At 43.7% G+C, this 24,198-nt stretch overlaps 1 protein-coding gene and 1 pseudogene across 2 annotated transcripts in view; one reads left to right on the top strand and one right to left on the bottom strand.

The window, feature by feature from the left end:
• Positions 1-24,198, bottom strand: part of LOC117466004 (inactive pancreatic lipase-related protein 1-like) — a 197,437-nt pseudogene that overhangs the window by 156,939 nt on the left and 16,300 nt on the right.
• The window catches only part of LOC117465966 (alpha-1,3-mannosyl-glycoprotein 4-beta-N-acetylglucosaminyltransferase C-like), a 48,998-nt gene that overhangs the window by 20,258 nt on the left and 4,542 nt on the right, over positions 1-24,198 (top strand). The window lies entirely within an intron of this gene.

Below are 24,198 nucleotides of genomic sequence, written 5' to 3'. Positions count from 1 at the left end.
CTCTGCAGCTCCAGTTCTTGGAGGAACTTGTGAAACATAAGAAACTCCCGTCAGACTTTAAAGACGTAATGTTAGGAATTGTTCTGTAAAATGATTCTCCTCTCTGTTGATGGGGATCGAGTTTGCTTTAAGCCAAGGCCCCTGGAGAGCAAAACAAAGAACACCATTCAAATCAAGTTTTATTTATACAGTACTTAGGTAACACAAAGTGCTTGACAAGCTAAAAGGAAAAGTATAAAACCAAAATAAAAACAATACTTCCCCACCCTTCCCTGGTAATACATTACATTTAGTTGACGCTTTTATCCAAAGCGATTTACAATAAGTGCGTTCGACCAAGAAGATACAAACTTGAAGGAAACAGAATCATAAAGTACATCAGGCTTCATAGAGCCAAACATTTCAAGTGCTACTCAACTGGCTTTAGATAAGCCAGCCCTTTGTTAGTATATAAGTGCTTTGTTAGTAATTCTATCGCTCGAAGTGGAGTCGAAAGAGATGAGTTTTCAGTCTGCGCCGGTGTTACGACCCACCCTCTACTTAGTGGTACAGACTCGTTGGGGAGACCCGCAACATAAAATACAATACAGCAAACACGCAGCATTTAACGGTGTTCATTTATTGTGATACATCCGTACTTACATGGCCAACCGGCAAATGAACAATGCGCTGGAGGACAGGAAACAAACAAAAGGACAAAGGGAGCCTGGGTCAGCCACACCACGGGCCGTAGGACCCAGAGCTTCCCTCCGCTACCCAGCAACCTAACAAATCCCTGCGGGAGAAAACAAAGCCGCACAAACCTAGACTACCTGTTCCTCCAGAGTACATAAGACACAAAACACGAGGAATCTACAGATCCTGAAGCAGTAGAAGGAGGAAGACCACGGACAACCTCCTCCGGCGTTAAGATTGGGTAAGAGAACTCTTCTCCTCCAGCTTCTGCTTTTCAAGTCCCCAGCTGAACGTAATTAGGACACCTGGGGGAGGCGGAGCCAGGGGCGGACCAGGTGTGTGTGCAGCAGGGAGACAGAGAGACAAACAGGAGGGGAGCATGTAACAGCCGGAAGGTGTGTAAGCTTTCTGCTGTCCTGATGTCAATTCCACCATGTTGGAGCCAGGATAGCAAACCCACGTGTTTCTGCTGATGGGAACTTGGGTCCCCCTCGCAGCGAGGGTGCAGCGAGTCGTTTGGCTGATGCAGAGCGGAGTGCACGCGCTGGGGTGTACGGTTTAACCATGTCCTGGATGTAGGAAGGGCCAGATCCATTCGCAGCATGGAACGCAAGTACCAGTGTCTTGAATAAACAGCTAAGACACATCGCTTTTGTGATAAATAGAATCACTTAATACCAACCGAATTCAATAAAACAAGAATACAATTGTGAAAAAGGAAGATAATACGAATAAAAACATATATTTGAACACAGACAACATATTAGACATTTGTGATCATAAATACACATTTTATACCAGAAAACCTCAAACCAACAAATAGAGTGCCACAGTGACGCGTCGGATAATCTCCACATGTCTACCCCACTTTTATAATGTTCTAATCATAAATCTAGTCGCCAGAAGCAAAATGCTAACGTTATGCTATAAACGAACTACAGCAGGGTCGCTGCGTCATGCCAACTTCAGATCCATATTCAAAACTACAGATTCAAAATGGTTGAAGCGTTTGAGGCAGGTACACGGTACACGGGGGAAAACAAACTTAACGGGAGTGTTTACTGTTCGGCGTAATGATGTACAACGGCCTCGACAACTTCTGTAGTCCTATTCAGCCACTTGGTAACAACCATCGTTTTTCACGTCAACTCTTCAGAAATCACCAGCGGGGTCACTGCTGATGGTTTAATGTCGTAGATCAAAACGTGACCCGTCTCTTCAATGCGTCTCAACCACAGACCTTACTTCCAGATACTTTCCAAAATCCTATGAGAAATGGCGTTGCGTTTTGTCGAAGGAACCGGACGTGGTAAAATGCTAACTTACTTCCGGGTTTTAGGACTGTGGCACTGTATTGAAGTGTGTTTCATTAAATCAGACGGGACTGCATAACATATTAGTAAAATATGACATCACACATATTTGTTTCTGCAGTATAAAAAAAGGCCCACTAGCTTATAGGTGTGACAACTAATTGTTGCTGCTCTTCTGGTTTATTTTCAAATCAAGACTCTCTTATATATTCATATCTAAATCTGGAAATCACAAGAAAATCAGCAAAATTGCTGTCATTTAAACCACGCTTGAGGAATGGAGATATGAGAAACGCCAGGATCTAAATGAGAATTTATCCTGCAGTGCAGAGTTGAGCTGGTGTTCGGAGTGAACCTCCAGCAGTCTCATTATTCTTCCAGGCAGACGTGCTGCTGTCAGATTGGAAATGAGAGGCGACTTCAGAAATATTAATTGATGAAGCTGAGGTCGGCGGTGAGGTCCTCCTCCGGTCTCTTCATCAAAACAGTCCGGGAGAAAGTGCTGCTTTCAGACAAGAGAGAAATTCAACAAACAAAACACATTTTCCTGCAGAACATCCATATTCCCTCTTTCAAGGCTGACTGAGAGACTGCGCGCTGTCCTCAGATGATCCTTTAACAACCAAAACTAAATTATTAAATAGCTTGAATTACGTTTGTCTTCTGGAGCAGGGAGGCAGTTAATCATGAATTAACGAGCAGATAATGGAATAAATTGGGCAAATAACAAATGTTGCCCCTAATAGGCGCTTCAGACAATTAAATACAACCTTAATTCTATTATGGTTTCAATTAATTAGTGACATTTCATCCAGCTATTAAACGGTATATAAAGTTAATTTTGTCTTTAAGAACTTAAATGGAAGTTTAAATCGTATTCTTATTCAATGTGTTGAAATGTAATTTAGTTTCTTCTAATTTAATCTAGTATAATCCAATTCAGTATATTTTATCAAAAGAGAGATTTGGTATGCAGTTAAAAGACAAGGGATTCATTATGACAAACATTTTGAAACACAGGCAACAGGCTGTACCTATGATCCATCACATTTAAAGAACCATTAGTAACATGCTAGTGAATGGTCAACGGGGGGGGGGGGGGGGGGGGTCATTGGTGCTAGCAAACTGTCAACTGGGACACGGCGGACCTCTGTCGGCGCAACTTCAATAATGCCATTTAATAACGTAAAAAATTAAGGGCGGTGCCGGCCGTCAGCGAATCGAGCCGGCCCTTGACGACCGGCCGTTCTGTGATTCTCCAGATTCTACAGATGGCCAGTCCGGCCAGTCTGGCGGAGGGTGGAAAATACATACCGGAAGTAAACACAGACGTGCAACGGGAAAGTGTTCCCACGGGAAACAAAACTTGAAATATGAAATGAAACAATCTCATCTCTTAAAATGTACAACTTATTATGAATTAAACATTCACAAACTTATAATTATGTATTCACATGTTTAACTCTGTTACATATGCACGCAACGAACAGTAGAGCGTAGGGTAGAATTAGGAGGGAATTCTGTCTCGTAGCGTTTGTGCGCCGTTTTGAAATGCCGCTCTAAATTACCCTTCTTCGGTAAAGCCACGCTCGCATTGCAGATGAGACAGATGGACTTTGAATTGGAATAAACAAAAAAAGAATATATTGAAAATGATATATTTTGGGCTTTTTTGCTTCTGCCATAATTGCGGTCTTGTGTGTGTGCGGACTGTCACTCCTGTTGACACGTCAGCTAGCTAGTGCCCACTGCCCACCAGCCACGCCCCGACACATGGGGTCACGCCAATCACAAAGCTTTGATGCGTTCAAGTGCATTATTCAGGCACAGGAAGATTATGTTATAGGACATTAACGATAAAACAGAATATTGTTCTATTTTTAGACACATCTCGCAATCGACTGGGAATCTCCCCGCGATCGACCGGATCGCGATCGACACAATACTAGATCAAGACAATAGTAAATCTACTTAGTGACATTTCTCCAGTGACTCTCACACTGTCATAGTCTGCTCCATCATTCACCAGTAGTTTTCCATTCACCTGTCTCACCTGTTTTCCACACCCACTCGTTAGCTCACTCTCTTTCTCTTCTGCCAGTATTTAAACCCGCACCTTACAATAAAGTTTATTACCAATTCTCGAGTGCTGCATTTGGGTTCTCCTTAAGACTGTGACACACACTAGTATAAGACAGAGTGAAATTCAAGTTTCCATCAAAAAGTAATCTCCCAAAAGTAAGCCAATAAAATGCAAAATAATGTGCCTTTCCATCCACTTCTGTCATGGGTATTAAAGTCGGAAACATCCAAACAAAACACAACAGAAGGAGACAGTTTGAGGCAAGAAATGCTGCCAGTCTGAGTAAAAGTAAAGCCATAAAACATTTAAACTTTACACATAAAATGACGATTACTTACAAACTGAGACATTAGAGGAGTGTGGGTTGTACACGAGACGAAGCGGAGCTGAAACACATCGCCTCCTGTCGTCTGATTGATGAGCATTCTGGGAAACATCACTTTTAACTTGAGCCACAGAGGATTTATTAGCATCCTATCTTGTTCATCTTAGAGTCGCAGGAACCTGAGTAATGATCATTTTGTTGCTCTACATTCACACCATGGGGCTTTGTCGGGCTCGGCTCCAGACTGCTATCTCCTGATTTTTTGGATGACTGTTCACGTCTGTGCTCTGGATGCGAAATATATCTGATATCAATAGGAGCTGACAGCGGAGTCAGGGAGCGTTCAGAGGGAAAGAAGAGGCTGCCACATTTACACCACACTGAGTTATGACTGCATGTCAAGAGGCAGATGGATGAAGAGCAGACAGCAGACATACGATACTGTTTTAAAACTGGTTTCATTCCTCCGTAGTATTAGTAGGGTTATAACGTTTTCCACCGTGTTTATGGAGCAGGCTTAGGGCTGCACCATATTGGAAAAAACTGACATTGCGATTTTTTTCCCCCTGCAATATATATATATATATATATATATATACTGAACTAAAATATAAATACAACACTTTTGTTTTTGCTCCCATTTTTCATGAGATGAACTCAAAGATCTAAAACAGTTTCTATTTACACAAAATAACCATTTCTCTCAAATATTGTTCACAAATCTGAAAGAATGTGTGATAGTGAGCACTTCTCCTTTGCCGAGATAATCCATCCCACCTCACAGGTGTGGCATATCAAGATGCTGATTAGACAGCATGATTATTGCACAGGTGTGCCTTAGGCTGGCCACAATAAAAGGCCACTCTGAAACGTTCAGTTTTATCACACGGCACAATGCCACAGATGTCGCAAGTTTTGAGGGAGCGTGCAATTGGCATGCTGACAGCAGGAATGTCCACCAGAGCTGTTGCCCGTGAATTGAATGTTCATTTCTCTACCGTAAGCCGTCTCCAAAGGCGTTTCAGAGAATTTGGCAGTACATCCAACCGGCCTCACAGCCGCAGACCACGTGTAACCACACCAGCCCAGGACCTCCACATCCAGCATGTTCACCTCCAAGAACGTCTGAGACCAGCCACTCGGACAGCTGCTGCAACAATCGGTTTGCATAACCAAAGAATTTCTGCACAAACTGTCAGAAACCGTCTCAGGGAAGCTCATCTGCATGCTCGTCGTCCTCATCGGGGTCTCGACCTGACTCCGGTTCGTCGTCGTACCCGACTTGAGTGGGCAAATGCTCACATTCGATGGCGTCTGGCACGTTGGAGAGGTGTTCTCTTCACGGATGAATCCCGGTTTTCACTGTTCAGGGCAGATGGCAGACAGCGTGTGTGGCGTCGTGTGGGTGAGCGGTTTTCTGATGTCAATGTTGTGAATCGAGTGGCCCATGGTGGTGGTGGGGTTATGGTATGGGCAGGCGTATGTTATGGACGACGAATACAGGTGCATTTTATTGATGGCATTGTGAATGCACAGAGACACCGTGACGAGATCCTGAGGCCCATTGTTGTGCCATTCATCCACGACCATCACCTCATGTTGCAGCATGATAATGCACGGCCCCATGTTGCAAGGATCTGTACACAATTCCTGGAGGCTGAAAACATCCCAGTTCTTGCATGGCCAGCATACTCACCGGACATGTCACCCATTGAGCATGTTTGGGATGCTCTGGATCGGCGAATACGACAGCGTGTTCCAGTTCCTGCCAATATCCAGCAACTTCACAGCCATTGAAGAGGAGTGGACCAACATTCCACAGGCCACGATCAACAACCTGATCAACTCTATGCGAAGGAGATGTGTTGCACTGCGTGAGGCAAATGGTGGTCACACCAGATACTGCCTGGTTTTCGGACCGCCCCAATAAAGCAAAACTGCACGTTTCAGAGTGGCCTTTTATTGTGGCCAGCCTAAGGCACACCTGTGCAATAATCATGCTGTCGAATCAGCATCTTGATATGCCACACCTGTGAGGTGGGATGGATTATCTCGGCAAAGGAGAAGTGCTCACTATCACAGATTTTTTCAGATTTGTGAACAATATTTGAAAGAAATGGTTATTTTGTGTTTATAGAAATTTTTTTAGATCTTTGAGTTCATCTCATGAAAAATGGGAGCAAAAACAAAAGTGTTGCGTTTATATTTTATATAAAAACCTGTCTGAAAATGAGCTGATCAGATTTTGGCCACTTTGTGATGTCATAACGATGTGTTGTCTTGTGTAACCATTAGCCAATCAGCAACCAAGGTAACCCCCCCCCCCCCCCTTATCACCTGAATCTCCTCCTAGAGCACCATTGAGTTCTTTGTAACCAAATGTCTCTCAGAGGGGCGTGGGGAGGGGCTCCTTATCTTCATCTAAAGTAACAGACAGAGAATCAGCACTTTGGAAACAGGGCTGAAACAGAGGGGATTATGGGTAATGCTGCAATGATCTGTTTGGAGCCAACCACTTCAGAGACATTTTTTGTATATAACTGAGACCTGTCCTGTTGTCTAAAACTATCCCTTGTTCTATCCAACACCTTCATAAAGGAGGGGAGAATAAATTCTAAATGTGTACTCGACGAGCAGAGTGTGAATCCAGCTCTGCGTTTGTTAATAATTACCATATTTCTGAATCCTCACCTCATGGTAAAAAAAGGGACTGTTACCGTCTGGGTGAGCTGTGACACCACCTCTTCCTCTCTGGATGGTTTTACAGCGAGCTCTTGTTTCAGAGTCAAACGATACCGGGCGTCTCTGATGTTTCCATCACACACGTGTCGCCATGGAGACCAGCATCCTCTTACCCTCCAATAATATATTGCATCTCTTCACCAAATCATACATGCGCCCCCCAAAACTACACCGCACCCTTTTTACAGCTGTCTGCCTCCACGTAGATTTCCCCTGAAATCACTCCATGAGGAAAAAAGTACATTTACTTATGTTCAATTTAGAGATGGGCTGCTTGTACTTGAGAAGTTAAATGTTACGTCAGTTGTACGTATTGTTATTAAGGAGAGCCCTCTCTTGAAATCACTCTGAGTAGAAAGAAATAACCCTATATGGTGTAAATCAACAACCCAATTTGGGGTCAATAAAGTCTACCTAATCCTATCAGCTTAAAGTTACTACGTACATTTCATCAAGTACTTTCTACCACATCTCAGAGGCAAACAGACCTTCTACTCCATTGCATTCATTTGATAATATTCAAGATATGAATGCAAATATATATTTTGTTTTTTAGAACACAAAGCCTTTACCAACTCCAACATTAACCTTGCATTTTTTTCTTTTCAAATTATAGATTCATTTATAATTCAATCATTTAAAGAGGCCCTGTTATGCTTTTTAGGTTTTCCCTTTCCTGTAGTGTGTTATTTAGATTCGTGTATATAATCTAACAATATAGCCATTTATATTATTCTGAAATGGGCTAATCTGCATAAGTACTTTTACCGCACCCTTCTCTCAGTGTCTGCCTCCACATGATGTCCCTGTTCCTGCAGTAACAGGCTTTGAGAATATTTAATGAATCCCTCATGGTTTCATTTTAGATGTGGAATCACACTTTGGAGCATGTTTTGCATTTATCTGACACACACTGGGATGCGGGCAGAGTGACAAACAGCAGCTCACCTCGGGACATTGTTGACTCCTCACAGGAGGAGCTGCTTGTTATTGAAAGTGTGCTTCGGTCTCTGGTGCTTTCTCCCTGATAGAATTTTATTATTGGCAACTCCGGTGAGATATCATATCCCTCCGCCCTATCGCCCCACAGCGAGTGAAACGCAATAACAGGAGAATTGATTGTATGTGGACCACGCAGCAGCACTCAGAAAATGTGTTTACTGTCGTCTAAATGCCAAGAATCCGCTCTCAGCAGACGCTGCTCTGCCCGATGAATGATTAATGAGCCGGAGTGCCTCACAAACACATTTACACCCAGGTAGATCAGCAGCGTGTCAATCCTCCGTCAGCGGGAGGATCTGTTAGGTCACGAGCAATAATGTGTATTTGTAGAAATGAAACAGGCTTTCATGGTTAGTCTTTGAACATGATAAGCAGAAGAAGACGTGCATTTTTTGTATATAGCCGATACATTCAATACATACATTTCTTCTCTCTTTCTTTTCATTTTTGGGTATTTTTGCCCGGCAGTATAAACATCTATGAGGTGACCATGTTTCTGAAAATAACCCCCTTCCTCAAACACCACACCACCCACCTCCTGTCAACCACTTCTCACTCAAATCTGTAATTTCTACACCTATAATTTCACTCTGACGTCAAACAAAGTGTGACTGAGTCATCGAGGCCCAACACCGATCCTCAGCGCTACATAATAATCACAGCGGCAAATCTCTCGCTGCTTCATTCACAAAAATAACCAGTTAGAAGTCAGTGGTGGACTTTAACCAAGTTCATTAACCGAAGGAATGTACTTTTAAGAAAAATATTGAGCTAAATAAACTCTTTAAAAAGCCTCTTGGATCAGAGCTTTTATTCTTACACAACCTGATTTTGGCTAGTCCCAGAAGAAAGTTGGAAATGATGAGAGGAACATTGTGAAATTCTGCACATCACTTGTAATCCAACTAGATCCACCGGTAATATGGAATCATTTAGAGCAGTGGTCCACCAATCAGAGGGTTGTGTCAGGATTTGAGGGAAAGGTAGGACCCAGATGCAGTTTAAAAAGGGTTTCAAAGGGTAACAAAAAGCGAGCTTTATTTCACAAAAGCCGATGACAAAAGAAAACAAGGAACAACCTTAACAATACCAAATCAGGGGAGCACGAGTAAGGAATCCAGGACCAAAAGCGTCAGGGACAAACATGGAGCGTGACGTGAAAGGAAAGACAATGAACCGACCTGGAGCACTGGGGAAGACTAAATACACAGAAGGGTAATCACAGGACAAGACACAGCTGGGCAGGGGAGGCAAAAACACAAGGGCAACAGGTGAATACAATCAGACACAGGAGGGAAAACACAGGAAGGCACAGGGAGAATAGAATTGCAAAATAAAACCATGACAAGACAGACAAAACTAAAATCGTGGTTCAGACCCAGCAGTAATAAATCAAATCAAGTTTTATTTACATAGCACATTTTTAAAACGATTTTTGGTCGAGCCAAAGTGCTGTACATATAATAATTACCTTACAGTAAGGACACTATACAGTAAATACAACAGCACAATGTGTGCAGAATATCAGTATGAGAAAACGACACCCTCTGACCCTAGACGCTCACATCGTACAAGGAAAAACTTCCGGAGAAAACTCCCACAGTTTAAAGGGAACATGGAGAGACCTCAGGGAGAGCACAGAGGAGGGATCCCTCTGTTGAGTTCAATGCTGTCAACCTGTCCTTGGAACATGCCAGATTGCTTCAGTGCGTGAGTGTGTGTTATTGTGTGTGTCTCTCCTGGTGAGCAGGTATGATAATAATAACTAAATAGATATATTACATTTATTTGATACGCTATAGCGCTTTTCTCAGAACTCAAAGACACTCCATTAAAAACATTCCATGCAAGCATGCGACGAATATAATGGTCATACATTAATGTAAAAAAAACAATATGCAATGAAATTATTTAGAGAATTATAAGAAACTATAGAAAAGAAAGCCGTGAACGAGTGTGTGTGTGTGCGTGCGTGTGTGTGTGTGTGTGTGTGTGTGTGTGTGTGTGTGTGTGTGTGTGTGTGTGTGTGTGTGTGTGTGTGTGTGTGTGTGTGTGTGTGTGTGTGTGTGTGAATGGGTGCATGCTGACTTGTCGTAAAGAGCTTCGAGGGGTTGAAAAAGGAATCACCATATTGACTTTAAAGTCACACTTGAAGAAACATTCCTGGAGTTAAAACTCATTGAATAAAATATATGAAAGCTTCTTCTGTTTGCTCGCTGCAGTTCTCCTCCAGTATTATGTCACGCTCCTCTGAAACTTGCATCAGCCCCCCCCCCCCCCCCCCCCCCCCGCTGTGACAGCTTGTCTTTCCTCGGGTACAAAAAAAAATCCCTGCTGTCACAGAAAAAACTTCTCGTAACTGATTTCCACCTTCTCATTAATGACATGCTGCTTTCTATCACTATATGGGGCGAAGCCTGCGAGCTAGTTCAGGCAGTCAACTCGAGCACCAATGATACATTAACACGTGACGCACCTCGTCCCTCTGACAACCAGCCAAACACATCCTCCTAAACATGCCGCTCTATTGAAGCTGCCGGGTCTTCCTGCCTCGCTGTGCTGCCACTGCTGTGTTCACTTGCTACTGCTGCTGTGTTTCATGTTGCTGCTGCTCGCCTGCCCCCCCACCACCCCAGCTCCATCCCAGCTCCACCCCAGCACCACCACCCCAGCTTCCACCCCAGCTCCAACCCACCACCCCAGCTCCATCCCAGCTCCACCCCACCACCACCACCCCAGCTTCCACCCCAGCTCCAACCCACCACCCCAGCTCCAACCCACCACCCCAGCTTCCACCCCAGCTCCACCCCAGCTCCAACCCACCACCCCAGCTCCACCCCAGCTTCCACCCCACCACCACCCCAGCTCCACCCCAGCTCCACCCCAGCTTCCACCCCACCACCACCCCAGCTCCACCCCAGCTCCACCCCAGCTTCCACCCCAGCTCCACCCCAGCTTACACCCCAGCTCCACCCCAGCTCCACCCCACCACCCCAGCTCCACCCCACCACCCCAGCTCCACCCCAGCTTCCACCCCAGCTTCCACCCCAGCTTCCACCCCACCACCCCAGCTTCCACCTGTAGGCTCGGGGATAGTTATCTAATCATCACTCAATGTTCAATGTAAATCTGTGGAGTGATGAAGCCGAGCCGAGACGCCAAACTCAAACTATATGCTGCTTCTAACAAACATATTAAGAACACGTGAGTTGTCTGACTGAAATATAAACAGCTGTAATGAGAAAGGGAATACAATTTAAAGGACCATACCAGTTTGCAAATTGAGCTACAATTAATTTACTATTTCTTATTGCGAAAAAACAGGTTTAGAATTCCGTTATGTTTGTCCTACTGTTTCCCCCGGAAACCATTGGTTCATAATGGACTGAATTAAAGTAACATCAATCTGCATTTAGTGATTTGTGATACATTATTGTTGAGTGATTTGCATCGGTCTCTTCAATGTATTGTATCATAACAAGAAGGTATCCTATTTAATTTGAAAAATTTGAAGAATATCTCAAATATCCCCTCTGCTCCTCATTCTTTTCAAACATACTTGCTCATGCCTGTGCAAAATGAATGAACTCTGACTCATAGTAAATTGTCTAAAACGTGCAAAACCAATCGTTTTTGAAGATCCCTTTGCAACAAAAGCAATGCTGCATCGACTCCAATCCCCTCGCTGCAGAGAGTCAGACAACCAAACATGCAACGTGAGGGAATGCATTTGTTGTAGCTGTGCCTGTCCCCATGCATTTTTAATGGGTCTGCTGCCCCCTCGTCCAGCAGCAGGAAGAGGCTAACTGCTGGGTCCTGCAGTCTTAACCCCCCCCCCCCTCCCCTCATCCACCTTGATGAATAAGTAAACACAGAGCCAGGCACAGAGGCAGTCTCTAAAACTCCCCTCTAGTAGCAACAAGATTTGCTTTCTTCTGGAAGAAAATGCTGTTTATTCACCGATGATTCCCTCGCCCGCTTCCTCTGAACTCGATTAACATTTTCCTCTGAGTTCCAATCCGTGTGCCAACTTTAATCTGCCCGGAGATTGAGTGTCAGTGGCTCAATCAAACTTGAAGCAACCCTAATTATGGGACATGAAATCTCGCTTCAGCTGTGATGTTTGGCTGTTAGGATTGTGGTGTTGAGGTTTTATTTCGATTTCTTTCATTTCATTTCAAACCTTTATTTAGACAGATAGGTCCCTTGAGATCATGGATCTCTTTTACAAGGGAGACCTGCATCAATTTAGTTCCACATGAAACATAAAAACAACATAAAAACAAACAATAGAGGACATCATATTTACATATTCACCAACACTTACAAACACCCATAGTGTCAGAGAGCATCTCGTGCAGACGTGCCTTAAAAACATTCAGAGAAATAAAATTGCTCAATTTGGACTGTAGGCTGTTCCAAGCAAGTGGAGCTGCGCACATAAAAGCCGTCTTACCTAAGACAGTCCTCACTCTTGGCACATCTAACAATACTACATCCTGCGATCTCAGACAATAGCTGCCCGCAACTCTCTGCTTTACCAGAGAACAGATGTAATACGGGAGTTTACCCAACAAAGCTTTATAGATAAACGTGTACCAATGACTGAGCCTCCGTACAGAGAGAGATGGTAAACCTGCCTTGGTATACAGTGTACAGTGATGAGTAAGCGCTTTACAATTTGTGACAAATCTCAGAGCACTGTGATACGCAGCATCCAATTTGCTCAGGCAATAGGCAGGTGCATTCATATACAACAAATCACCATAGTCCAGCACAGGTAAAAAGGTCACAGAGCCTTTTCCTGGCCTCAAGCGAGAAGCAGGACTTGTTTCTGAAAAAGAACCCAAGCCTAACCCTCAGTTCTTTAAGCAGGTTATTGACATGAAGTTTAAAAGAGAGACAATCATCAAGCCAGATACCAAGGTATTTGTAACAGGCAACAACTTCAAGTTTTGTTCCTTGCGTAGTTACAATATCTAAAACAGGCTCTGGTGTCTTTTTTGCTTTTGAAAAGAGCATTACCTTGGTTTTATCCACATTTAAAAGAAGCTTTAATTCAGAGAGCTGAGTCTGAATAGTGTTAAAAACAGCCTGTAATTTAACAACAGCCTCCTGAATGGAGGGACCTGCACAGTACATCACAGTATCATCCGCATAAAATGTAAAGTAGCTTCATCCACATTTTCACCTACGCTGTTAATATATATGGAGAATAAAAGTGGTCCTAAAACAGAACCTTGTGGTACACCATTAGAAATGTTTAACCATTCAGAAGACAGTCCATCAAAATGAACACATTGGGACCTTTCAGAGAGGTAGTTCACAAACCACCCACTGCAAGGCTGGATATGCCAATACTGAGTAGCCTCTGCTTTAAGATGAGATGATCGACGGTGTCAAACGCTTTGGAAAGGTCAATAAACAGAGCTGCACAACTCTGCTTATTATCTAAAATACTCGTAATGTCATTCACCACTTTCATCGTGGCAGTGATGGTGCTGTGTTTCTTTCTGAATCCTGACTGATGTTTAGACAGGATGTCATTTGTACATAAAAACTCCTTTACTTGTTCACTCACTAGGCGTTAGAGCACCTTCGCCAGAACTGACAATTTAGAGATTGGCCTATAGTTATTTAAAATAGTTGCCTCCCCTCCTTTCAGTAAAGGCAAGACATACGCTGACTTCCATACTTTTGGAATTGCATTTGTGCTGAGGGAGAGGTTAAAAAGAGAAGTAAGAGGTGGAGCAATAAAATCTGCAGCTATCTTTAAAAAGAAAGGTTCTAAGTTGTCCGGGCCAGCCGGTTTCTTAGGATCTAACTTGGATAATGCTCCATGAACAATACCAACAGTTAAAGGAGTAAAACTGAAAGGGTTTTCCAGACCACATTGTTCAGAGTCAAGGATTGGAGCGTTCACAGAAGAATCTTTCAATTCAAGACATCTTGATAGGACTTTAAAGAGGTCCTATTATGCTTTTGTGATGTTTGCCATTTCCTGTAGTGTGTTATATAGGTATATAATGGTCTGCCAAAAGAGTTTCTCTCCCACACACTGTGTGAAAAGAGGTGCTGCAGCACAGGCAGTATGAGAAAGAAGAGCTTTTTGAACATTAAAGCATGGAGACATGTCACAGGAGAGACACAAAAATACAAATATGAGTCTAACATTTGCATAGTAGGGCCCCTTTAATTAGCAGAAATGAGCAATGGATTTAATTGTAAAGCATTTGGCATTTATTAACCGATAAATCAAACAATATAAACAGACATGTGTTTTTATCAGTGAGTAATATAAATATATGTTACACTCGTTTCATCAATGTTAATGTTTATTTCCAACTCAAATTAAATCAGTGAAAAACATTAAAAACAAACCACATTTTCATCAGTGTCACTTTATCAATCGTTTTCCTGCTGCACCCACACACTCTGACACACTCTGACACCCCCCCCACACACACACACAGCTGTGTCCGCGTGGCTCCCGCCAGATGTCAACAAGCAAATGAACAATGGTGTTTACCAAAAGGCCTTGTTGTTGAACACACAGTCGTATTAACATGGCATCTCCCGAGAGGTGCTGATTATCCATTTTATAATTAACATTTTGAAAGCATTGCGTTCTCATTATTATTCTGAGGTGAATATGTATTTGCTGTGACCGTAACAGCGCTTCATATTCACGTCCCTTATTACACGAAGCTTAGAAACAGCCAAAGTCAGTGTGCAGAATTTCAAACATGAGTTTTGCTGTGATGTAAAACAGGCTCCGTGTGTTCCCTGCTAAATTAACTAGACGTCCATCAGCATGTCAGTCACTTTCCAGTCATTATTTTGTATTTGTGCTCTGTGTTGAGAAGTTCAATCTTAGTGAGAAGAATGTTTGGAGTTTATTCTTGTAATTATAGTAGCAGTGTCATGGTGGTGGTGTTAAAGGTTATGAAATGTAACCCTTAAGTAATTGATGTAATCTTCAAGAAGCATTTAAGTGTTTTATTGAGTGGTGCCGAAATTAGCACTATTTTTCGTCTGAGATATCAAATATTTCAATAGATCTCCCCATCACACTGTATATGCAGCCCTCTCTCCAGTCTGCGTACACATGACACGACTTTGCAAAGGCGTGCAATAGATACTCAGAAGTCCTATTTTGCGTACATATGATACTCCCACGTTACGTTTGTTATGAACGTATCTTAAATGCGTTTATTTTCTACATATCTTTGCCATTTATTTAACCATAACCCAATAAGCTGCTGTGTCGTTTATTGCACCGCAAACATTAAAACTGTCATTGGAACGGCGATCAAGCCTGAAGCCACAGAGCTCTTTGTTTTAATGTTTGAGGTGCGATATCAGCGTATCTATCATATGAACGCAAAATCGGACTTCTGCGTATCTATTGCGCGCCTCTGCAAAGTCGTGGCATTTGTAGCAGACTGTGAGACCGAGTTCGTATGTGTGTAAAGCTTGCTACCGATTGTCTAAATGAGACAACCCAACACCATGACAACAAGCATTAGCCGTGATGCACAGTTTTTTCTTCGGACATTAACAAGTTGGGTATTTACTGATGTCTTTTATGTAGCAGAACACAATGTGAACATCTCTAAAGCTTTTTTTAACCGCAGCCCTTATTTCAGGCATCCAACAAAAAACATGTTCATAAAACTGATGACTGGAAGGAACCGGAAGGAAGTCATGTCTGGGTTTTAGGACTCATTCCTGCACCACTCAGGCTGTCTGTTTCCATTTCAAGCCTCTCAAAACTCCAAATTGAAATCAAAACAAAGCCTTAACTATCCTGCTGCATTGAACCTTTTTGAGCACCATTATCCTTCCCTCAGAGGATGATGGTTTGCTGCTGCACAGTCCTTGTGATGAAAGCAGCCTGCAGCAGACACCACGCTCTGCAGAACATGTAAATGTATCTGGAGTGTATTTACCTTTCAGGTCAAAGAGGAACATGAAAGGCTTCTACAGTATTCCCAGAGGAGCTGCTGTAATGAGGATGGGCTCTCCTCAGCAGTCAGCGCTTTGACCCACATTAGCTCCCACCGCCCGGGGCCGCGGAGCAGGGTGGAGATGGAGAATAATAGCAGGATATAATGTCTAAGACGCACATTGTGTATTCAATTATATTCACAGAGTTCCACAAGGCTGTGTGAAGTTCATAAACTAGAGGGGATTTAAAAAAGGCATTAACAGCCCTTGGCACAGATTCCAGAGCACATCTCAGCGACACCGTGATCTCCTCCACAACATCTTATACTGCAGAGCATTACTGGTATTACTGCCCGGCTGCAGGTCAGCTTTTATCTGTGAGGATACACACTGAGGGAAGAACTCCACTAGAGACCCTTCGAACAGGATGAAACATGGATGATCAGAGTTATGAGGATTAAACATCCCAAAAACATCATTATGAAATAAAGAAAAATATTTGATAAATGTTTAAGTATACTCCTATAAAATATGTTGCCCCTTATATAATCATTATAGGATAGCAGTAATGGTGTATTAATCCGCAGCTGGAAATAGTCCCAACAAAAACACACTTTTTCATCCGGTTAGTTTGCTCGCACGACAGTGAATTGCTGTTTTAGGAAATCACTGGGCATTTTTATATCAAAGTAAACTATATATTTATGAGCTGTTCAAATAATGTATTCAATAAGAGGGATGGACTGGGGTCTGAAGGCCACAGGAAAAATATAACAGCATACACAACATCACTGGATCGGTTCGCAACCGAGTGTGAAGCGGCTGGGATGAGGATCAGCACCTCCAAATCTGAGGCCATGGTTCTCAGCAGGAAACCGATGGACTGTCCACTCCAAGTAGGGAATGAGTCCTTACCCCAAGTGAAGGAGTTCAAGTATCTCGGGGTCTTGTTCTCGAGTGAGGGATCAATGGAGCGTGAGATGGGCCGGAGAATCGGAGCAGTGGGAGCGGTACTGCAGTCGCTTTACCGCACCGTTGTGACGAAAAGGGAGCTGAGCCAGAAGGCAAAGCTCTCTGTCTACCGGGCCATTGTCGTTCCTACCCTCACCTTTGGTCATGAAGGATGGGTCATGACCGAAAGAACGAGATCGCGGATACAAGCGGCCGAGATGGGTTTCCTCCGCAGGGTGGCTGGCGTCTCCCTTAGGGATAAGGTGAGAAGTTCGGTCATCAGGGAGGGACTCGGAGTTGAGCCGCTCCTCCTTCGCGTCGAAAGGAGCCAGTTGAGGTGGTTCGGGCACCTAGTTAGGATGCCACCTGGGCGCCTCCCTAGGGAGGTGTTCCAGGCACGTCCAGCTGGGAAGAGACCAAGGGGTAGACCTAGGACCAAGTGGAGGGATTATATCTCTTCGCTGGCCTGGGAGCGCCTTGGGACCCCCCAGTCAGAGCTGGTTGATGAGGGGAAAGGAACGTTTGGGGGTCTCTGCGGGAACTGCTACCCCCGCGACCCGACCACGGATAAGCGGGAGAAGATGGATGGATGGATGGACAACATACTTTTTGGATAAATGCTTATAAAATTGTGAACAAGATTGTTGTCTAATTGAGAACATATGAACTGAAATATACTGTCAAAAGCAACCAAATGTGTTGTGCAGTGAAGAGGGTAAACAACTAAATATATACTCACATATTGAATCAAAAGGGAAGCTCACATGTGATCAAATACGTACACAAGCATAGTAAAGAAAATGAACAATCAGCAGTATAATATTCAGCATATATTGCACTATGGAGTCTCGTGGCGCTGCAGCAACAAGTTTCCCATCCATCTTTTAGATTTCTTAATGTATTCAGGGATTGTTTTTGCTGAGAAAGCACACAAGGTTCCAGAGTTTATACACATCCACACCTGGGAGCTCCCAGTATCACCAGCACAGTGTCGTACTGGTGGAGCTTTAGCTGCTGCTGACAGTAACTGGGATGAAGTGTCTTGCTGAAGGGCACCTTGATGGAGTGTTTAATTTAAATCATCACTCACTCATTCTCCACAATCACATTTTCACAGTTGGTGAAACCCTCCAGCAGCCGGCTCCTCCCGTATTACTTTTATTAACTCTGTCAATTTTCCCAATTACTGCTCGTATCAGACTTTCTTTGGCAATTAATCTTCATTTAAAGATCTGTCTCAGATACGTCCCGACGGGAATGGAAGAGAAAATCTACTATTAATCTGCGTAGTACTTCCTAACGCACCTGAGGTTTTTCCTGCTTGTTCTAATCTCCTTTTTCTGTGTTTGTTGCATCCTGACAATCCTCTGACTGGTTTATACAATAATAGGCTGAAAAAAGCAATATTATATAATCCTGCAAAAAAAGAAACAGATTCAATCTAAAACCAAAGCCTTTAGAGGGTGCACTCCGCTGATTTTACATAAATAGTTAATATTACAAAGTTATAAGTAGTTCTACAAAGCAAAACAATTGTCTGATTGGGTAGCTGACCGGCTCGTTTCTGATCGGTCAACCACTTCGAAATGTTCCCCCCCTCAGCCTATCACGTACAATGTGTTTGAGCGCTAGCCAATGGAAGTGTTACATAGTGATGTCACTATGTTCAGGAAGTAAAAAGCAGTCCAATGGAGGCATTTCAGGCAGGGGGGGGGGGGGGGGGGTGTGTGGGAGAGAAACTCCCTCTGGAGGGAACACAGGGATGTTAGCCTTTGCAGACATTTACATGCATGAAAACCTATATGAAGGGGCCGACACACCGAACTGACACCAAACAACACGTCCCGATGGAACACGACTGTTGTGTCGCCTCACGTCTCCTGCGTCTTGGCCAACAGTCGCACTGGAACACACCGCAAAGACTTCAGCAGACGGCCAAGAAGCTCATGGGGCTTTCCCGAACCTGAGTCGAGAGCTGGAGTTCAATGAAATCTCAGATCTGCCTTCTTAATCGTTTGGGTCCCTCACTTCCGTTTCGCTTCTCATGCACTGATTCGCTAGCTGAACAGCCAATCAGAGTGATTTCTTTGGCCGACGGCCTTTAGCCGTCAGCCTCCCGATTCAGGCAGAAGGTGTCAGCATGGCCGAAAAGACTCAACGGTGCGGGACACACTAATCTGAGTAAGGCGACAGGACGCTCATTGACGGCCCGACATCTATCGACGCCGGCCAAAATGGGGTTGGTGTGTCGGGCCATAGCACACTAAGAAAGGGAAAATCCCAAAAAGCATAATAGGGCCTCTTAAAACTAAAACAGAAATGTAAGGGTGCGTTCACACCAGCCTTGTATAGTCCGGCTGAATCGAACCCTGGTGCGGTTCGTTTGGGTCGGTGTGAACGCAGTCCGAGACCTCTGAAGTGAACTAAACAACCGGACTCTGGTCCGCTAAAAGAGGTGGTCTCGGAGCGCTTGCAAGTGAACTCTGGAGCGGTTCATTGCTGGCGTGAACGCAGTCCGCACCAAAACATAGGAAGCGTAGTATTTACGAGTCACAAGAACGCGGATGTCTTCCAAATCTTAAAGGCCCTGACACACCAAGCAGTCACCAGAGGACTAGCCGACGCTGAAGTCGGCTGTTGCCTGGCCGTGTTCTCCTGCGTTTTGGCCATGTGTCGCACGGGAACACACCGCACCGACTTCAGTGCATGAGTGGCAATAACTCTCCTTACCAGCAGGCGGCGGTAGTGTGTATTCGTCATTCAAAAGAGGCAACAACCGGAAGACAGAGAAGAAGAAGAGTATAATTTCTCCGTAATATCATACAGAGCTGGCCTCTCCTGGATCAAGGTGATGAGCAGGTCTTCGTTTGCATCATTCCAGATCGCCATGATGAGATGAAAATGAATAGCAGTCTGTGTGTGCCTTCTTAAATCGTTTGTTTACGTCCCTCACTTCCGCTTCGCTTCTCATGCACTGATTTGCTAGCTGAACAGCCAATCAGAGTGATTATTTGGTCCGACTGCCAGACCCGATGCATGGCCGATTCAACATGTTGAATCGGCCATGCATCGGGTCTGGCAGTCCAAATAAGGCGTGTCACGGTCGACGGTGCGGGACACACCAACCTGACTACGGCGCCGCGAATGCCCGACAGCCTCTGACGGCCTCTGACTTCCAAAATCGGGTTGGTGTGTCAGGGCCTTTAGAGAAACAGTCTTTCAAGACATCCGCGGTTGTTTAGTTAAAGAGTGAAGCAGAATTAAGTGTTGAACAGTGTCGTGTAAAGTAAAAATGCTCCGTCAACATAAATGTCAGAGCCACCTGTCGTCGGGGAAACCCCCTCCTCACTGCAGAACGTCTCTCATTATGTGTTTTAGAATGTTTTTTAACGGACGTTGTCTGATTATATAATCATATGCGATGATCTCCAGATTAAAGGTGGGGTAGGTAAGTTTGAGAAACCGGCTCGAGATCGCTAGAATTTGAAAATACACAACCGGAGAAAATCTGCCCCTTCCTCACAGAGCCCCTCCTCCAACACACACGAACGCGTACATGACCAATGAGGGCACGAGATAAGTTTGTGCCCCGATGGAAGGCTGACAGGCAGGTAGCCGTAATACTGTAAAAAGTACAACCAATCCGCATGAAAATAACCTGCCGATGCTCCATGGCGGAGGCTCCGGTAGAAATGGCCGGGATTGGCGCTGTAGCCCCTTAATGTCTGACCAATGGTTGAACAGCATTTCCGTGCACATGACTTGTGTTTAACGCAAACCGAACCTTCTGAAAAATGAAAAATGTAACAAACTGTCGTCCGGTGCGCACCAGAAAACGGACTATTAGGTGTGAATGCGACCTTAAGACTCTTTGACTGAAATGTACCATAAGATATGAAAATAGACCCTTAGGTGATCACAAGCCACTGTTTAAAAGTACGAAAGGCTTGTTTTAATAATAAGAGTTTTCACCGGAGAGGACACAGCTGCTCTCCTGTTTCACTCCGGAGAGACTAGCTCTACAGTTAGACGGATCCTCCTATAGTCTTTTAAAAACTCATTGGTATTCCTCTCTACCTGTTATTACTTCCCTCTAATCTGAAATGACTTCAGTCGTAGAAATGAGCGTCCGGGGCACAGACGCTGATAATTTTCTGAGGAAAAAAACAAAACTTCGCAGAGAAGCAGTTTCTTAAACCAACGCAAACACACCCAACAACAAATGGTGCTTATGTATTCATAGAAGCACGCTCATTTCCATATAAATGTATGTGACCTATGGGAGGCTTGTTTGTTGTTTGGATTCACTCGGAGAAAGCAAACAAAAATCTAATTTCTCAACAGTGCTTTCTCTCACAGACAAAGCATGCGGCCACGTTTCACCTTGTTGGATATTCTTTCATCGTGTCTATCGGATTTTGCAGGCTGCTATCTCAGATAACGGTGTGTGTGTGTGTGTGTGTGTGTGTGTGTGTATGTGTGTGTGTGTGTGTGCGTGCGTGCGTGCGTGCGTGTGTGTGTGTGTACACGTTCTCACTCCCATCCCGTCACATATTGACGGACGGTCAGGGCCCCTCCCCGTCACTCTATTACGTACAGGGTACCCCTTGCCCGTCAGGCTTCTACGGGCAGGGCGTCCCATGGACCTTCATAGACCACGTGATCAACAACAATGGCCGACCTTCGTGTTATTCTCGGTGGAAAATGCCTATTTCAAGATTCATTTGGCCATTAAAATGCGTTTTGATGTCATTTCATGCGAGTAATATGAGTTTTTATTTCTGATTATTTGTGCAGTACATGTACATGATGTTTAGTTTGCTAGTTATGACGAAGATTAATTAGTTTTTTTAGTGGAAATGTGTTTTTTCACAGCACCCTCTGTACTTGGACTTATTGGGAGAATCTTTATGTTAGACCTTTAGTGTTGCCGTCTGTGAGGCTCAGAGCCTCGGGATACTGAAATCTGTATTTTTTAAATCTTTTTTTCCTTCTAATTTGTTGACACAACAGACTAAAGTGCTCTCTTCTCTTGTAGATATAGACGTGTTTTCTTTCCCTTTCTCTAAAACAGAACTCAAGCACGAAATAACACAATGAATAATAAGTTTATTGAGTTATCGGGCCCAGCGGCTGCAGCATAATTGTCCTTATCACGGGGGAGCTCACGACTTCTCACACCCAAGGCTACGTTTTTATGTTACGCAACTTCAGAATTAGGGAATGTGTCGTGAGATCTGCTGTTTCTTTTATAGATGAGGAGCCAAATAGGACAGATAAGGAGCAGGGAAATTATGTTTTACTTCAAGGGGCCCTATTATACTCATTTCAGGTTCATATTTGTATGTAGTGTCTCTACATGTCTCCATGCTTTAATGTTCAAAAAGCTCTTTATTTTTCTCACACTTCCTGTGCTGCAGCACCTCTTTTCACCCTCTGTCTGAAACCAGAGCCCAGTCTGCTCTGATTGGTTAGCTGGCCGTCTCTGTTGCGATTGGTCAACCGCTTAGAGATGATCACGTACAAACCTATATAACACACAAGAGGAAAGGGAAAACCCCCTAAAAGCATAATGGGGCAAAATGAAAGGCCAATAGTAAGCAGTACTGCAGCAGTAATCTGATTACTTTGTTTGTATCCTGATGACATAATCCTGTTACATGTAGTCTGTTACTCCCAAACCTGTCGTCACCGAGGGGCTGCAGGCGTTTGTTTTCTGAAAGGAGACGTCACTTTGTGTTTAATACGTTTTCAAACAACACAACAACAAACTGAACAGATGAGTGACGCTTCCCCCGGTGATGTTAGATTACGGGCCATTATGAGCAGTCACTCGGCTTAATCCAGTGATACATCAGCCTGTGTGTGTGTGTGTGTGTGTGTGTGTGTGTGTGTGTGTGTGTGTGCGTGCGTGCATGCGTGCGTGTGTGTGTGTGTGTGTGTGTGTGTGCGTGCATGCGTGCGTGTGTGTGTGTGTGTGTGTGCTGACGGCCACATCTGTCACGCTGAGCACCTCGTCGCAACCCAATTAAAGATGAGAATCCATCCGGCGTGCAGATTGATACTTCAGGCTGCGACTAATGATTATTTTAATTAGAGCTGCTCTAATCGATATTTTCATATTAACAAAGGAGCAAATGAGTGTGTGGGGTGTGAGAGGAATGGCTCACAGTGACAGGTCTCATCTCGCCAGACCTGTGTCTTTTAGCTCTTCATTTTTATGGCCCCCAAACTTTATTGCTTTCATCACTCGGCCCATAAATCAGATCTTGCTCCACTCAACAGACTATGCCGATGTGTTCTTGGTTGTCCTTTTCGTACACATCACTGCACAATGTATAACCAACTTAAATGGCCTTCTTTAAATGTAAGAAGACACACGCATTGGCTTCAGCTGATATTTAAATGCATTTATCTTAACTATCCCCCTTATTTAAAGCAGTATTTTGTACCCTACTCACCAATTCATCGAGTTAGACATTCTGTTCAGATTTATTTCTCTGTCCCCTCTGCAAAAAAATGTATTGGCAGAAGAGCGTTCATGTTCAAAGCCTCACAGACTGGAACACTTTACCTGCTGCTATCAGATCTCTTTCATCATTGGGTTTATTTAGACATGCATCTCACTTTCAACTGGTCTGCACTTGTTATAACTGATATTGATGAAACTGATTTGCTCGACTGTCTCAAATTGTAATGATTGTGTGCATTGCTTGCATTTTACTGAACAGACTGTGTGGTTTGTCTTGTGTGTCATGTTTTGCATTTTGTCTTTTTGTTTATGTGTGTCTGGAAGTTGTTGCTATTGTCGGGACTCCCTTGAAAACGAGACGGTGCATCTCAAGGGGTTTATCCCAATGAATAAAATGTCTATATATAAAAGCAAAACAATAATACCAGCTCATCTCCAAACGACCCAAAGTGTGTAGATGTAAAATCATACATAGGATAAAAGAGGCCCTGATTGATTACTGTTCAAGTCACCAAACCTTTATTTAAAAAGTGAAGGTAGAGAAGATAACGAGCACTTACCCTTACTCATGGAGGGTCAAAATGATCAGATATGAAATAGAGTGTGACAATACACACACGATGACATACATATGAGATAATAAGTAAAAACTGACAATTATTTTATGATCTATAATAACACCGAA

The sequence above is a fragment of the Pseudochaenichthys georgianus genome, chromosome 20 (genome assembly GCF_902827115.2).
Source record: "Pseudochaenichthys georgianus chromosome 20, fPseGeo1.2, whole genome shotgun sequence".
In the NCBI taxonomy this organism is placed as follows: domain Eukaryota; kingdom Metazoa; phylum Chordata; class Actinopteri; order Perciformes; family Channichthyidae; genus Pseudochaenichthys; species Pseudochaenichthys georgianus.
Note: the sequence above shows the minus strand (reverse complement) of the source record. Positions and strands in the feature narration are given on the sequence as shown.